Genomic DNA, 18,927 nt, shown 5'->3' on the forward strand with positions numbered 1-18,927 from the left:
CAATTAATGAAATTATATCTGCAGTAAATGCAGACACAAGAAATAACAGATTGAACAATAATTTCAGCAGCATGAGCATAGCATCAACTATCATAAACAGTTTTGTGCTCCGGGAACTTATTTATAAGGTGACAAAAACCCAATTTTAAGGATTTAGGATTCTAATTAATTTATCACAAAAACCATTGTCTTTAAAGAAAAATGCGTAAAGGCTATTAACAAATACCCTAGGGCCTAGACAAAGCTTAAGTAAAAGTTGACTAAAACAATGAAACACTGTAAAAATGGGCACTCAACTACTCTGTCCAAATTAGAACGTCCAAAAAAGCAATTGCTAAAAATGATAATTTTTGAAAATAGCAGTTTTGTTTTGAAACATAGTGGACCTTCTAAAGAATCTTGAAACTCTAACAACCAATGCACTGACAACTTCATCAATCATGGAAATACCATTATCACAAGTCTGACTCCAAGGTTCCGATAGTTAGATCTTGACTTGCTCTTGGATAGACTCAGTGATTGTGATGTGATTTGCTGGAATCACAAGGGGACTTACGTTGATACTTGAATGCCAGAATGCAGCTAGAACGTGGAAGTTTATTTGACTTTAAAAAAGATAAAAAGCATTGAGGGTTAAGAATACTAGTCTAATTCTAGGAATGTAAGAGACTATGAATGATTTAGTGAAACTCAACTAGACTTTGCTTTGCCATGCAACAACTCCACAAAGTTTAGTGCAATCTTCTAAGGAGAGCAAAATTTTGTACCAACAATATAGACACCATCAATGCAATGCATATCAATGAGTGAGTAGCAATCGAAGTTAAGTTCATGAAGAGAGTTCAATTGACCACGCAAGATACTTCACAATTAGTGAAATACTAGTAGTATGAACATAAGAATTTCACCATTAATCATCCATAATAGCTTCTATCCATCTAACCAACATAAAAATAAATGAGAATTAGAGACCATGCAAAATGTTGAATCAACGTATGAAATTCACCAGCTTCTTGCAACAATGTCTTGACAACAATCTTTCTTTTCTCCTACTCTACTCTACTTACTATCTAACTATTGACTATTGACTATTGACTATTGTCTATTAATGTTGTTTATAATTAGGGCCTGGCGGATTCCAATTGCCTTGGGCAACATTGGAATCCGCCTAAGGGGGGGCCAGCTCCTTCTCCATTATATAGGGCCAAGCCCTATACCTTTCGGCTCTCCAAAAGATCCCCACGCTACACCTTGATAGGGCCGACCCTATCTTCTTCACACAAAAGAAATTAAATGAATTAAAGAAATTAAAAGGATTAAGCCGACTTGATTAGGAGTGTTTGCTCTCCTATAAATAAGACACATACCTATCACAATAGCATTCAAGGCAGTCCTCAAGTAAATGCGAAATATATCCTTCTTGTGTAGTGAACTCCTTTACAAGCAGCAGATCACAACGAGCCTCATTCATAGGTAGCAGATTATCAGTTAGGTTACAGTGAACTCCATGTAGGTGCAGATCACAACGAACTTCATGTATGTGCACAGATCCAATTGATGATCACAGCGAACTCCATGTATGTGCAGCAGATCTAATTGGTGATCACAAGTTATCATCATAGATAGGGATCTCCATTGAAGACTCAAGCAAAGGACTGTAAATTATAATCACAGTCAACAAACTAGCTGTGTAGTCTTCTATATCATCTTCCTTGTGACTGCAACTTCTATACTCCAGATAAGTGTGTAATTGTCAATTGAATCTAAAACCATAATCAGATCTGAGGATCTTTTCTGGCTGGGTTTTTCCTCCTAGGAGGTTTTCCTAGGGTAATTTTTGTCTTGTCTTTTTTGCATTCAGTTCTTACTATGCTTAAATCTTAGAATCAATAAATCTAATTAACCTAGTTAGAAACAAATTCTAATTTTCTGAGTTTCATCTAATCTAAAAGTACTAAAGTTAACATGTTATCAGAGCTATAGGCTAGATCAAACTTTCAGATTCAGAATTCAGTACTCCTTTATTTTCAGATTGGTGTAGCATTTGCAGGTTAGGTCAATGGGGCTGAAAGTTGAAGATAGGCTTGATGGGAATCTCAATTTTACTGCATGGAAAGTTCGAATCAAGTTGGCTCTAGAGGAAGAAGATCTTCTCCAATTCATAAAAGCAAAAGAGCTAACTGAACCTACGGATGCAGCCGAGCTAAAACAATTCAAAAAGGATGCTGTCAAGGCCAGGAAGATTCTCATTGATTCAGTCAAAGACCACCTAGTCACCTCTATTGCCTCATTCACCACTGCAAGGGAAATGTTCAGCCATTTACAAGGTACATATGAAGTTAACAATCTCAGTAGGGCAATTACTTTAAGACAACAACTACTTAATATCAAAATGGCAAAAGAAGATTCTGTTATTTCCTACTTTATGAGAATTTCAGAACTAAAGAATCAGCTAGGTTTAATTGGCCATAACATGGAAGACAAAGACCTTGTCATGATTGCCTTAAATGGTCTACCTCACTCATGGGAGTTATTTATCCAAACCATAAGTGGCAGGACTGAGTTACCTACCTTTGATTGCCTTAAAAATGATTGTATCCAAGAAGAGTCTTGCCTCATCACAAGAGGGCAAACCAAAAGTTCCCACTTAGATGATCATCACATGCTTGCAGCTCAATGCAAGAAAGGGGGAAATTGGAAGAAACCTTATCCAAAAAGAAATAGGGAATTCAGACCATTTAGTTCCCAACACCCTTGGAAGAAAACAAGAGATACTTCTTGTGTCCGATGCTTTAGATGTGACAAATTTGGTCACTATGCTAAAGAATGTCAGTATAACCCCAACCAAAGTGAAGCCAACCTAAATGAAGTATCAGAACAAAATGATGACTTCTTATTCATCTCCGCTCTATCTAGCAATATTCCCTCAGATAGCAATACTTGGTTGATTGACAGTGGTGCCTCCAGACACATCACAGGCTACTGTGATCACCTTTCAGACTTGGTAGAAAAGGATACCAGCCTTCATGTAGTAATTGGTGATGATGCTCGTTATTCGGTAAGAGGTTCTGGCTCTACTTCTCTAAATTTAGATTCTGGTATTTCCTTGCACCTCAGTGATATCTTGTTTGTTCCTGGAATTAAAAGAAACCTAATTTCCATTTCTTCTCTAGAAGATAAAGGTTATCAAATTGCATTTTCTGAGGGAAAAGTTCTTGCGTGGCCTAATAAATCTAGTTTTAAATCTGCTCGCATAATTGGTCATAGATATGATAGTCTTTATAAGCTCTCTACTAACCCTATCCAAGCACTCATTAATGAGGTTCCTGAATCCTGTGAGTTATGGCATAGAAGACTTGGACACTTGCATTATCAAGCTCTTCCATCCCTTGAAAAGTTAGTCAAAGGTATGCCTAAACTCAGTCAAATCCATGATAATGCTTGTAAAGGTTGTGCCATAGGTAAAAATGTTAAAAGTCCATTTCATAAAAGTGAAAATAGAGCTAAAGACAAACTAGAACTTGTTCACTCTGATTTATGTGGTCCTATGTCTATAGCATCTCCTAGTGGATTTCTTTATTATGTAATCTTCATAGATGATTTCTCTAGGAAAACTTGGATCTACTTCTTGAAATCTAAAGAATCTGATGAAGTCTTAAGTAAATTCAAAGAGTTTAAAGCATTAACTGAAAACTCCTCTGGTAAAAGAATTAAATGTTTAAGATTTGACAATGGAGGTGAGTACACCTTCGGTAGCTTTTATGATTTTTATGTTGAGTCAGGAATTAAGAGGGAGTTTTGTGTTCCATACAATCCTCAACAAAATGGTGTTGCTGAAAGAAAGAATATGACTATTGTGGAGGCTGCAAAGGCTATGATTCACGATCAAGACTTGCAGACCTCCCTATGGGCAGAGGCCTCCAGAACAGTAGTATATATCCAGAATAGATGCCCTCACCGTGTTCTAAAGAACATGACCCCTGAAGAAGCCTTCACAGGATCCAAACCAGACATCAGTCACCTCAAAATCTTTGGAAGTCCTGTTTATGTTCATGTGCCCAAAGAAAAGCGAACCAAGTTGGAACCCTTTGGAAAGAAAGGCATGCTAGTCGGTTACAGTGAATCCTCCAAGGCATTCATGATATACATTTAGGTCAAAGGTACGTTGAGGTAAGTAGGGATGTTACATTTGAAGAAGATATTGCTTTTAAGAAATCAAAAGGTTCTTGTGTTATCAATGAAACTAATGACAATCAAGATATGAATGTTGATACTAACCCTGAGATTCAAAGGGAGCCTGCTGATCCTCCTCCTCAAGATGATCTTCATGATCCACCAGAGCCCATGAATCCCACTGATATTCCTAGCGACATTATCATTACCAAAAAGAGGCCTCTTTGGGTAAGAAACACCATTCAAGAAGCCGAAAGATTTGCAGCTCCCAGTGGCACCTTCCGTGAAACTAAGAGACCTCAAGTTTTCTCCAACTACGTTACATTGATGTGCAATCTCATCGAAACTGAACCTTGCAATGTTGAAGAAGCCTTGACTCATCATGCCTGGAAGCTTGCTATGGATGAAGAGTATTAGTCAATCATCAAGAATGATGTGTGGGATATTGTGCCCAGACCCAAAGGTAAATCTATTGTTTCCTCTAAATGGTTATTTAAAATTAAACATAATGCTGATGGTAGTATTGAAAAATATAAGGCTAGATTTGTAGCTCGTGGTTTTTCTCAAAAGGAAGGCATAGACTATGAAGAAACATTTGCTCCTGTTGCTAGATATACTTCTATTAGAACGATAATAGCTATTGCTGCTGCTAGGGGTTGGAAACTACATCAGATGGATGTTAAGACTGCCTTCCTCAATGGTGTCATTGAGGAAGAGGTCTATATTGAGCAACCAGAGGGTTATGAGATTCAGGATAGATTAACCCATGTGTGCAGGTTAAAGAAAGCTCTATATGGCCTTAAACAAGCTCCTCGTGCCTGGTATGAAAGAATTGATAAATACTTGCTAAGTCTAGGTTTTTGTAAAAATGATGCTAACTCTAACATATACTTTAAGGTAGCCAATGATGAAATGCTAATTCTAGTTCTATATGTGGATGATCTATTCCTTACTGGTAAAGATGAACTTATTGTTGGATGCAAGAAAGAACTAGCTTCAGAATTTGAAATGAAAGACTTAGGTCTAATGCATTATTTTCTAAGTCTAGAAGTATGGCAAAGATCTAACGAAATTTTTCTAAGTCAAGGAAAATATACTATTGACATTTTGAAAAGATTTAGAATGATGGATTGTAAACCCATGTCTACTCCTATGGAATCTAACTTAAAGAAGTTAAGTGTTTTTGCAGCTAACTCTGGTTTTGCAGATCCATCAGAGTACCGACAGTTGATTGGTTCACTAATGTATCTTGTTAACACTAGACCAGACATATGTTTTGCTGTGAATGCTCTCAGTCAGTTTATGAGCATACCCAAATATGTTCATCTTGTTGTGGCCAAGCACATCCTAAGATATTTGCGAGGCACAGTTGGTTTTGGGCTGAAGTATCCACTTAACACTCCAATAACCTTGGAAGGTTATTCAGATGCAGACTGGGCTGGAAGCGTCAAAGACAAGAAAAGCACCTCCGACATTTGTTTTAGCTTGGGATCCGCAGTGATCTCTTGGGCTTGGAGAAAACAATCCTCAGTAGCAATGAGTACTGTTGAAGCTGAGTATATTGCAGCAAGTGTAGCTTCTAGAGAAGCAGTGTGGCTTCGCAAGCTTCTTGTAGGGCTGTTTGGTCAGGCTTGGGATCCTACAGTTATTCACTGTGATAACCAGAGTTGTATTAAGATGTCCATCAATCCAGTGTTTCATGATAGGTCAAAACATATGGAAACCCACTATCATTTCATTCGGGACATGGTGCAAAGAGGAGCTATTCAGTTGAAGTATGTCAGCACTGATGAGCAGGTTGCATATATTCTTACTAAACCTCTATCCAAAGTGAAGTTTGCGTACTTCAGGGACAAACTTGATATTATGGAAAATGAAACCCTAATTGAGAGGGAGTCTCAATCTCAGTGATACGTTGTGTTGTATCAAACCACCCTCTGCGGGCAATGTAAGGTGGTATTGTAAACTTCTTAGGGAGAAGTGTAATTATTAACCATCCTCTGTGGGCAATGTAAGATGGTATTGTAAAAGTTAACCATCTTCTGCGGGCAATGTAAGGTGGTATTGTAAACTTCTCAGGGAGAAGTGTAATTTGTAACCATCCTTTGCGGGCAATGTAAGATGGTATTGTAAAAACTTCTCAGGGAGAAGTGTAATTGTTAAACCATCCTCTGCGGGCAATGTAATATGGTATTAGTGTAATTGTTGACCATCCTCTGTGGGCAATGTAAGATGGTAGAAAAGATCCTCTCCACCCTCTGCGGGCAATGCAAGGTGGATCCAGTCTATGCATGTGTGCAAGCTGGAAGATTATGATTATGTGGTTCCATACTTTGCTTGTGTGCAAGATGGAAGATTATGGTTACAATTCTCTGCCCTAATTAAGAGGGAGTGTTGTTTATAATTAGGGCTTGGCGGATTCCAATTGCCTTGGGCAACATTGGAATCTGCCTAAGGGGGGGCCAGCTCCTCCTCCATTATATAGGGCCAAGCCCTATACCTTTCGGCTCTCCAAAAGATCCCCACGCTACACCTTGATAGGGCCGACCCTATCTTCTTCACACAAAAGAAATTAAATGAATTAAAGAAATTAAAAGGATTAAGCCGACTTGATTAGGAGTGTTTGCTCTCCTATAAATAAGACACATACCTATCACAATAGCATTCAAGGCAGTCCTCAAGTAAATGCGAAATATATCCTTCTTGTGGAGCGAACTCCTTTACAAGCAGTAGATCACAGCGAGCCTCATTCATAGGTAGCAGATTATCAGTTAGGTTACAGCGAACTCCATGTAGGTACAGATCACAGCGAACTTCATGTATGTGCAGCAGATCCAATTGATGATCACAGTGAACTCCATGTATGTGCAGCAGATCTAATTGGTGATCACAAGTTATCATCATAGACAAGGATCTCCATTGAAGACTCAAGCAAAGGACTGTAAATTATAATCACAGTCAACAAACTAGCTGTGTAGTCTTCTATATCATCTTCCTTGTGACTGCAACTTCTATACTCCAGATAAGTGTGTAATTGTCAATTGAATCTAAAACCATAATCAGATCTGAGGATCTTTTCTGGCTGGGTTTTTCCTCCTAGGAGGTTTTCCCAGGGTAATTTTTGTCTTGTCTCTTTTGCATTCAGTTCTTACTATGCTTAAATCTGAGAATCAATAAATCTAATTAACCTAGTTAGAAACAAATTCTAATTTTCTGAGTTTCATCTAATCTGAAAGTACTAAAGTTAACACTATTAACCCTTTACAAATGAAGAAGTGGAGCCTTATATAGATAGCTCTTTACAATGAGTGGCTCAGATTGATTCACAATCAATGGCCGAGATTACAAGATAGAAACCCTAATTAGGTTTTGTTACACCCATTACATAGCATTTAATGTTTGACTGATGATAAAATTACATTTTATGGGACACATGTCTTTCCTTGAATAATTGACCAATAGATGATGAGGGTAGTTACATTGAACTTTGTGCCTTAACATAGTAGTTATCCTCCTCATTGGACGAGTCAAGTGCATTGAATCAAGATGCCTTGAATTGGAATGATGTGTGAAGGTGAGTTGGTGATGACTGGGCACCACCTCAGCTACTTGCTCATTGTAACTCATCACAAGTGTAAGTGATTTAGGCAATATTTCTTGATACTCAACATTTCCAAGTGCCTGCATTGATTGAGGTAATGGTGGGAGATTTTCCAAAATTGCAACATCTCTCTGACTTGATCACCATCGCCTTAAAGCTTCCATCTTGGATTACTTTCTTGCTATACTGGCAATGATTCTTGGATTTCTGAAGGAAATTCAAGATTACTTTAACGTTTCCTCCATCATCAATATGAAGTCTTCGAATATGTTAGCTCTTGATCTTGCGTGCCCTTTGCTGCCTTCTTCATCTTTCCCTCAACGGCATCCTTGAAGGTGCTGATCATTCATCCTTGAAACATGATTCCTTCACATGTGTTTGCCCTTTCTCCTTCTTTATAGTGTGTTTCTTTGATGCCTGCATGATGTGATGTCCCTGTCCTACAATTATTACCGTGAATGTCTTTGATCCTTTCAAATTGTACTGTCTTCTCTCCATTCTTCCATGTGCTTGTTTCTTGTATCAGACCTTGATGTTGCTGTCAGCCAGTCCTTCATTTGATCACCTGCAACAACAATCGAGACAACATTAAACACATATGGTATATATAGATTTCATACATTTTCAGAGTTCTTTAACCTGATATGTTTATCTTAATGAAGTTCTGATTTCCAACCTCATGTCTGATTATGTAATGTTTTAAGGCCTGATTCTGATTTGAACTGTTTCAAGGTCTGATTTTTCTCTATTCTGCCCTTGGACATGAATTTGGTATCCTATTGGAAGTGCTACAAGAGGGTCAGACTTTTAGTGACCAATTGGAAATCATCAGCAAACAGATCAGACTTTTAGGCTCCTACTAGAAGTCACAACAAGAAGTTCCTGGTTTCTAGATGTCACTGACAGTGACATATAGGAGGTCAGAGTTTTGAGCCCTAAGTGGAAATGTTGTATGCCTGTCGTGATTTTCACCCCCAAGTGGAAGTGCTATATACTTGGTCAGGGTTTTGGACTTGCACTGGAAGTCTCCATCAGCTTGTCGTGGATCTCACTAGCAAGTGGAAGTGACAACTTTCTCCTTTCTTGTCGTTATGCTTTCTTTGATTTCTTCATTTGTTTGATCAGACTTGCAGATCGCCCCTACTTTCTTTATGAGAGCAACTTCATATTCCTTAAGGTAGCATGACAGCAATGTATTCATCATAGCTTCTTAGGTTGGACATTTTGATGCCAACTGGAAGTGATTCCAAGACAGGTCAGACTTTTTGATGCCAACTGGAAGTGATGCTAAGCATGGTCGTGGATTTCAGGTGCAAGTGGGAGTGAGCATTAGCTTGTCATGGATTTTGAAGGTAAGTGGAAGTGACCCTAAGATTTCAATATAGCTTGCTCAATGAACCATTCAAGGTGCTTCCACTCCCTCTTAACTGACTTAACCAATCTCAAGCAAGTTTATCCTTCAAATCTTTAAGTATTCAACTTCACCCAGCATTGAACTTAGCAAAAGAAAGGCATGTGTATCTAAGGTGGGCTGTTGGTAGTCAAATGGCAGTGATCATGAAGTTCGTGGGTTTTAAGCTCAACTGGAAGTGCTTGCAAAGTGATCGGGCTTTTGAAGGGGCACTGACAGTGCCTACAAGTTGTCATGGATTTTAGGTGCAAGTGGAAGTCACATAAGGTGTCGTGGTTTCTACCCCTTACTGGAAGTGACATCTTCTTCTCTAAAGCATTTGCATCTCTTCATCAATCTGATCACCTTCTTGCTTGATCCTTAAAATCATTCATCTCTTCAACAACATAAACATCATCTCCATGTCCTTGGGTGAGGATTTGAATGCTAACCGGAAGTCACATAAGGAGGTTGTGGATTCTATCATTAACTGGAAGTAACCATCAAGCAGGTCATGGATCTGAGGTCCAACTGGAAGTCACCTCAGGCAGATCAGAGATTTTGAGGGTCACTGGAAGTGACTCCAAAGCATGAGTATAACCTGCTCATTTAGCATTTCAATGGCTTTCCACTCATTCTTAGCAACTTTACCAACCTAAGACAGCAATAACCTTCAAAACCTTAAGCATTCACCTCAATCAGCATATAAATCACCAAAATAAGGATACATTCTTCCTGATCGGGCTTTTGACAAACAAATGGAAATAACTTGAAGAGGCTGGTCGGAGATTTAGGGTGTCACTGGAAGTGACAATGAAGCTGGTCGGGGATTTGAAGGGTCACTGGAAGTGACTTCATTTATTCCATTTTGCTGCTTCATTCACTTACTTCATTCATCTCAAGGGATTTTCCTTCATTAACAAGGTTTATTCATCATTGTTTATGCCTTGACTACTCTCTCACCAAGCATTCCACTTTGTTCGACAGTTCCCCACAATTAGACTCGACATTTCATCTCTGATTTTGAAGGGGCATGATGATGATGATCAAATGAAATGATCATCACAAATCGTTCATCACCAAGGCATTGAAAGCTACATTGACCTCATTCCAACCTAAAGAGAGAGAGGACTTGAACACTTCTTGACAACCTAAGGCATTACACCTCCTCAAGTAAAAGGTTAATAGCTAAAGACATTGACAAGCTAGATGACTAAACTAAGACAACTAACCTAGAAAGCCAAAAAAAGTGGGGGTCCCCATTTGCAATGGGGCGATGTGTGAAAACGTCACAACAGGTAGAAGAAGACGATTCGATTGTGATCACTCGTAGAAGCCCACCTCCTTGATTTGCAAGTTCTGTTGAAATCTTTTAATCTGACTTTTGGAGATGACATCACTTTTGTTGGGTTGTTACATGTTTGCTAAAAAAGCGATTTGGAAAGCACAATTAATCTTTAGAAAGTGCCCTTGTTACAGAAGTCAAAGGGAAATAGAAATTGTAGTTTTAGTCTTGAAATGGAAAATGATTGAATTCTACCCAAAAAAAATGGTAAGGTTTACTTTTGTGGTATGATGGGCCTCTAAAGAAAAGCTTTAGGAAGAAAATGTGGGTTGAAAATAAGAATACAATTCAAGTCCATGATCAAACCTATAATAGTGAGTCTGTGAATGAAGATGATAAATATGCCTTAGACGTTTCTCAGCATTGAAATCAGACTACTATGAATTTTAAGGGAAAGGAAGCTCAAAATAAGTATTGGGCTAAAGTAGTTGTAGAGTTGAAAATTGCATACCCCTTTGCAAGTTCACCTACAATTTTGTATCCACTTTAGTGTCCATTTCCCTAGCATTTGAGTAGGCTCATTTCAGCCCTTGCATCGGCCTTTTCTCTCTTAGGATGCTCAGGACACCTTTTCAGTAGCTATCCTTCAGCTTTTTGTTTCATCTTAGGTGCGGGTTCTCTTGCAACTCGTTGTTTTTGAGCATGATTTGTTTGGACACTAGCGCGCTGCGTGGACGGCTGTGTGTCGCACATTTGTCCTGCGATATCTTAACGTTCAAATGTCGGTTCTGCGCATTTCGGTACTTGTCACCTATCTTGGTTGGTGGAAATGGTTCTCAGTCTTCTAAACGGCTCGCTAGCCCACTTTTCCCTCCTCTCTTTTAAAATCCATCTTTTTTCTCCATTTAAGCTCTTTTGCTTCTTCAAGAAATTTCCCTTGGTTTTCTCAAGAAAGATCTCTCATTTTTTGGGCTCTCACAACTTTCTCTTGCTCTTTCACTTGCTACAATAGTCCCTAGTTGCTACAAAACTCTCAAGCTCTCACAATAATCTTTTGCAACTCTCTCAGCTTTTTCAAGCCTTGTTGGTAATATCCTTCTTGCATCTTAGGATTCATCACATCCCTTATCTGTCAAATCATTATCTTTTCTATTTACATATTTATCTATCTATCTATCTGGCTGCTATGGAGGTGGAAACACCAAAAAAGGGACTTGATTGAGGCAAGTCTCCAAACAGCCCCAAACATTTTTCCTCTTCTTCATGTGTGCGGGTTTATTAGAAGTATTCGAACGCACGAGGGTTTGCTCGTGTTTTATTTATTTCATTTATATTCATTTATTTTTATATTTATTATCTAGTATTCATTGCTAGATTTCTAACTTCTAGGTTTTGCAGGTTATTTGAAGAACGGAGTTGGGTTTTCGTGTTTTTGAGTCTTTTTTGTTTGCGGTCCATACAGGATTACAGTGCACTGCACAGACGTTTGTGCACCGCGCTGGCGTCCTTGATCGAGACGCTTAGATTTAGACTAAATACTCTTTGTATTTGTTTTTTCCCTTTCTCTATAATTAGATATCTTCACCAGTTTCACTAGTTGGAGATATCGAAATTTATGTTGTGAAATTGGCTCCCAAGGGAATCTTCACCAATCTCACTAGTTTCAATAGTTTGAGATATCTTCACCAATTTCACTAGTATCAATAGTTATTCCCTTTGTAGGGTCGCTTCTTTGGGAGGATAATTGCTGCTATTAGAGGAGAATCGTTGCTGTTGGAGGAGACAAATCATTTGTGATGGTTGATCTAATGAAATGATCAACCATCATATATAGGCATGTCTCTTGGCTTTTAAGCTACAATGAAGCCGACCTTCTATTCCATGCTTTTTCATTTAATTGTTTGCAATTTTTCTTTTCCTATGCTAGGGCTGACTTATTTCCTTTATTGAATTTGAATTTAAATTAAAACGGCTATGTCTAACGCCAACTTCTCCTTTCTTTGGCGCCAAACGTATGTTATTTCACCATCATTGGCAGGGGTTTTGGAGGTGTGAGGACATGAGATGGCCGGGGATTTGGAGGGATAAGGGATGTGAATGAAAAGCGGCGGGGGATTTAATGTTTGCGGATAGGTTATGGTTGGGGATATGGATGGGTGCAGACATTGAAGGGTGAATGGCTGGGATTTTTGGTGGGTGAGGGAATTTTGCAAAGGATGGCCAGACTTTTTAGGGTGTGAGGACAAAATGTTTAAGTCATTGCTTCACCTTTAGCATCGAGATTTCTTCACTTAACTTACTTTGAAAACGTTTGTTAGAATCAATTAACACAGAGAGGGGGGGGGGGGTGAATCAGTGTTCTGCAATTTACAAAGTTATTAACTTGATTCTTAAACCACCAGATGCATAAGAATAAAAGTAAAATACAGAAACATAAACCAACCAACCACAATACCATAACATCGGAACTTTTACGTGGAAACCCGGAAAGGGAAAAACCACAGTGAGATTTGAACCCACAATATTATTATACTTTGATCAGGAGTATGATAATATTACATGAAGGGGAATGCACTTGCATTCAAGCACACTGCCTAGAGCTCACTGCTCAATTACAAAAGGGCTACAACTTGGAGGAAGGCTCACTGCTTTACATGCGATTACAATTGATTACAATAATGAATGAAATGAAGAATAGCATCTATATATGCCAAATAGCAGTTCTGGTTAGGCTTAGATTATCTTTTGCAACTAATTTGTCTCTTTGCTCTGTTTTCCTGCTCTGTCATACCCGGACCACCAAAACCTTCAATCACATTCACCAAACTTTGCACATTCGCTCATATAGACTTTTTCCACTCATTCCATCCATCATATGCTTGGTGTATAATAATAACATGTCTGCATTTCCAAGCTCTTCGATATTACAGTGAATGTATGCCCTAATATCTTCATTGTGCAACATGCCATATGACATAAAGGAAAAAGCTCCTTCCGGATCATCTTCGACTGATTTGAATGGATGTTTCTTAAACACCGGCCTTGGCCTTTTAGTAATTTCAACTACCAATGGAGTTGCAATACCAAATTGTGATGCCATTTCGAAAGTAGGGTTACAAACAGATAGCTCTAACACGGATAAATACCTTTTCAAATTCACTTGGATGCTAGGAATTGCTATTGAATCGCTTCAAGCTCAATTTACTTTGCTAAATCTCGTTCGCCTTGCTCTTTCGCTCTTTCTCTTTGTTCACAATGTGAAGAATGAACAATAGAATGCCCTTTTGTTGACGTGTATTTTGTACACGACCAAACACAGAATAACATACCTAAAGGTACCTTATCCTCTCTTGAATAAAGCCTCCGAATGCTGAAGATGTCGCAAAAAGGATCAATCGGGATGACTTCAAGGTTCTTTGCTGTAGGATCTCTACGTGTGGATAAGCTCTTTGTGGTATGATGTGATTTGCTGGAATCACAAGGGGACTTACACTTGACGACCTAAACGTCTGATTTGCTTTGAATATTGCTGGAACATAGGATTTTACTAACTAACTGGAAGACAAACAAATGGCAAAAGATACAAGGTTCAGGAAGTCTACTCTACTACCTAGAATGCGAGAAGATGGATGAATGACTAGGTGGATTCCTAATGGGCTGGGTCTCACCATTAGGCTGAACAATTCAACACCAACTCAGTGCGATCTTCTAAGGGATGCTTCCAATATGTTTAAATCGTACACCATCTGACAATGATCACCATTCAAGAAAATGCATGAAACAATAGACGTGTAACGACTTATGATTAAGCTCATTTCATTCCAATTGACCACACAAGGCGTCCTTACAATCAGTAAGAGGCAAGTGGTATGGATTAAACGGATTCCACACAGGTGCATTCAACAATTTCCTTCATTCGATCTAATCATCTACCATCTAGAATTGAAGATTCAACAAGAAACCATGCATATTGCAAGAAACGACACACTTCACCATTACTTCAATGAAAATGGAGTTTGTTTACAATCAATGGCAACAATTTCTTGCCTTGTCCTCCTATTCTACTCTAATTGCTACTCTATCAACTGACTATTCACCTTCGAACTACTCTCTATCTATCTTCTATTATTAGCCTTTCACAAATGAAGAGTCGGGGCTTATATAGTGCCCACAATACAATTCGATGGCTAAGATCAATGGCCAAGATTCAATAATGAAAACCCTAATTAGGGTTTGTTACAACCATTACATAACATTTAATGCTTGACCAATGATAAAATTACATCTTTAGGACACATGTCTTCTCTGGAAAAATCGACCAATGGATAGCTGGGGTAGGTACATTGAAGTTTGTGCCACCTTCCATGAGTTAGGTACATTGAATCTGGACACGTTGAGGTGGACCAACCCGACTGGAGGAGTGATGACTGGGATGCCACCTTGTCTGACACTTGGTTGATGCCAATTTGATGTTGCTGAGAGGCTAGCTTTAATTAACTCTTCTGAAACTATCTGCTCCTTCAACGAACCCTTGCTCTGACTTATTTTGTCTTTGATGTGCAAGATGATTGATGTACCTCGCCTTGGAATGCTGGATTGGAAGAAGTTATTCCTGATGATGCTTGACCGAAGAAGGCCGTCCTTGTCGATGCTAGACTGGAGGAGGTCGCCCTTATCCTTGCTTGATCTTCTTTGATGAGAGCTTGCCGACCTGTAGATTTTCAGCCTTAGGAGTCACCATCTTGATACCTACACAACATTTCAAAATTAGTTCTCAAGCATTATAGCTTGAAGTGTAGAAATCTAGACTTAAAAGGAAGATTTAAGATTTTAATTAGGAAACTTCATGATAAATCTAGAGTTATCATTTCCTAATTAACCATGCAATACTTAGACTTTTCTAAAAAGAAAGTCTAAAAATCAAACCTTGAACAAGGGTGTTAAGATGATTTCGCCATACCTTCTCTTGAGTATTAAACTCTAAGAAATGATGTAAAAATAGATTTCGCTAGGCAAAGTGTAGATCAAAGCCCTCTCTTGGATGAATTGCGCCTCCTCTAGCTTGAAAAGAATAAACTCCACTTCCTTCTAGCCTTCAACACTTGAAAGAAATTCGCTCCCTATCTTCTGGATTTCGCTTCTCAAATTCCTCCTCAATTAGTAGAATTTCGCCTCCAACATGCTATATTTCGCTCCTCCAATTCGCACTTCAACTTTGCATTTGAAAAAGGATGAATGAATGATTAAAACTTGAACAAAGCACCTCCTATTATATAGAGCGCTCACCTTCCTCTCTCCAAGGCCGACTTGCCAAATAAAAGGTGAAATAATAAATAAAACCTCAAAAGAGTAGGCCGACTTGTCAAATAAAGGCAAAATAATGCCTTGTGCGCTCAACTTGTAATCTTTTATTTTTTTTAAATTAATTTTAATACCTCTAAGATGCTTATTTTGATTATTTCAAGGTAAAAAATTAATTTATTAAATTAAAATGCCTTTAATTTAATGCGAATTTGATTTAATCTTTCCAAAGGCTTCGAAGTGAGCAGTTTTGAGGAATTTGAGGAATATCAATTCTCAAATATGGTAAAAATAAAGAATGCTACTAACTTCGCCCTGGACCCTTGGCAAGGGTCAGGAGCGAACTTTCAATTTAGGCCTTGCATACCTCACTTTTCTTGTCCAAAACTTCATCTAGGCATTTAAATGGCATCTCTCATTGGAGTTTTGAATTTGATTTCATTTGATCTTTAGGAGGAAAGTGTATTTAGGGTTTTTTCGCCCTGGGCCCTCAGAGAGGGTCAGGAGCGATTTTTCAATTTTGCTCTTAATCCTTCATCTTTCTAATGTCAATCCACCTTATAAGGGTAAGCAATGATCTCCTTCATTCATTCTATGCATGTTTGATTTGTTTTTGTAAGGCAAAATAGGTGCTTCAAAGATTTTCGCCCTGGGCCCTCAATAAGGGTCAGGAGCGACTTTTGCAAATTAGGCTAGGATCATCAAGCTTTGGAGGCAAATCCTTGTTCATCACATTTTGGAAGACCCTCTCTACCTTAGCACAACCTTGCCTTAGCACAAACTTGGGAGGAAAATGTTGGTTTTGTGATTTTCGCCCTGGACCTTCAGAGAGGGTCAGGGGCGATTTTGAGTCTTTTGCACAAATTCTTGATCATTCCAACTTCAAATTACTCTTAAGGCGTAGAACATCATACTTCACTCCCTACTGAGTCTTGAGAACAAAAATATCATCTCGAAATGCAAGGAAAATGGGCATACTTGGAAATTTCGCCCTGGACCTTTAGAGAGGGTCAAGAGCGATTTTTGCTATCTAGACCAAAATGCATCACTTTTCATCTTGGAGTGTCTTTGCTAAGGAAGATGTCATCTCGTTTCATGCTATGAATAGAATTTCACGCCCAAGAAAGGTTAAAAAATGTGCCTGTAAAGAATTTCGCTCTGGACCCTCAGCAAGGGTCATGAGCGATTTTGGTGATTTCAACAAAATCCTTCATTATTTCAAGCTAAAACTCTTTCAGGAGGCAAAAGGAAGTTGCTCTTGTTTCACTCATGTCCAAAACTTGACTTTTTTCATGCAAGATGAGAGCTATTCAAAATTTCGCCCTGGGCCCTCAGCAAGGGTCAGGAGCGATTTTGCTTTTATTGCCCAAAATTCATCAATTTGCAAGCGTCCAAACCTTTGAATGATGTTCAACCTTCCTTCCAGGAGACCCTGCACATAAAAATTTAGCCAAAATTAGTGACAAATAGGCTCAAATAAAATTTTCGCTCTGGACCCTCAGCAAGGGTCAGGAGCGAATTTCACAATCTAGGCTAAACTGCTCAATCTTCAAGTTTCAAATCACTTCACAAGGCAAGGTAAGATCGTTTTCAAGGCCAGGGAAAAGGTTTCAAGTTCAATCAAGGTGGCAAACGAAGTTTATAATGAATTTCGCTCTGGACCCTCAGCAAGGGTCAGGAGCGAGATTCGCTTTGGACCTCCTGAGAGGGTCAGGAGCGAAATTCGCTTTGGACCCTCAGGAAGGGTCAGGAGCAAAATTTGACTTTTTGAACTCTCTGTCAGGATAATTTTATGGAATATAACATTTAAGTATAAGCACTTATACTTTAGGTTATATTCCATATATACTTTCAGGATGTTTGAGAGTGGTTTCAGACCTCCAGGAGCTATATTGCAAAATCTAGTTTTTGGAGGATTTTCAGTTTTCAGACTTAGTCAAATTTCAAGATCAGGACATCACTCCAGACTTAGCCAAATTTCAGGATCAGGACATCACTCCAACAGGACTTGCTATCCAGGTGATCCCCTTGGCGACACTCAAAATGCAAAGGCTAACTAACAAAACCCTAAAAGACCTAGAAAACAAACCCTAAAAAGCAATAAAAAGTAGGGGTCCCCATTTGCAATGGGGCGATTGTGAAATGGTCAACAACACCTTTTTATGCATCGAAAACCTAACTTTAAGTTTTAATAAATGCATAACCTTAAAGGCTTTCCGGATACCCTGCATCTTCAAGAATTCTTCACCGGACTCTCAGATAAGTATGTAATCTTCCGTATATCAACTGCACAACTAATCTTCTCCATCTGCAACCTTCCTCGACCGGTTATAGATATACGAAAGGGGGTTTTAAAATTCTGCATGAAAAGCTTCCCCCAAAGGCCAAAATGCCTTAGTTACCGGATGAGGTTCTAACACCGGAATCGAGTGTGGAGCCATTCTGAACATTTGAATCTTCCTTCTTAACCCACACCTTCTTATGCTTCTCTGACCTCTTCAACCTTCGCTTTGCCTTTCTCATCTGATCTGTTCTTGTCTTTCGGAGCATTCTTGCTCACATTCTTGCTTCTGCAATATTTTGCTATGTGACTGGATTTGTTGCATGCATGGCAAACAATATTTCCTTGCATAGGCTTGAAGTTCATCTAATTTGGTCTCATCCTGCATTGGTTAGAAATATGTCCAAACATTCCACGTGCATAACATCTCTTATTTTGGAAATTGTTCATCATTGTTCTGCACCTTATGACCAAAGTTGTTGCATATGAAACATTGACTGACAAAGGTAGGACCATTATTCACCACATTATTCATCATCCTACTTCGGCATTGACTTGCCATATGACCGAATTTTCTGCAAACAAAACATTTACCATTGAATTTATAGGCATTAGGCTGTCTTACCGGAGGTTTCTTGTTCTTTTGATGATTGCTTTGTCTAGTACTGAAGGATTCTCTTACCGGAACTGCTGCAAGTTGTTCACACAGGGCATCGTTGATGACTTCTCCCCATGAAATGTGATGAGACTGCCTTATGAACATGATGAATTGGTACATCCATGGCTCAAAGACATTAGAATACTCGAGACCCATCATCCTGCTGAGAAGGGTTATGGTGTCTCCTATTTCCCATTTGAAATCGCAGTGGTACCACTTCGCCCACCTTGAGAAGGAG

At 38.8% G+C, this 18,927-nt stretch overlaps 1 protein-coding gene across 1 annotated transcript in view; it reads left to right on the plus strand.

Moving 5' to 3' along the window:
* The window catches only part of LOC131050652 (uncharacterized), a 173,258-nt gene that overhangs the window by 16,941 nt on the left and 137,390 nt on the right, over positions 1–18,927 (plus strand). The window lies entirely within an intron of this gene.

This window comes from Cryptomeria japonica, chromosome 10 (genome assembly GCF_030272615.1).
Source record: "Cryptomeria japonica chromosome 10, Sugi_1.0, whole genome shotgun sequence".
NCBI lineage: Eukaryota > Viridiplantae > Streptophyta > Pinopsida > Cupressales > Cupressaceae > Cryptomeria > Cryptomeria japonica.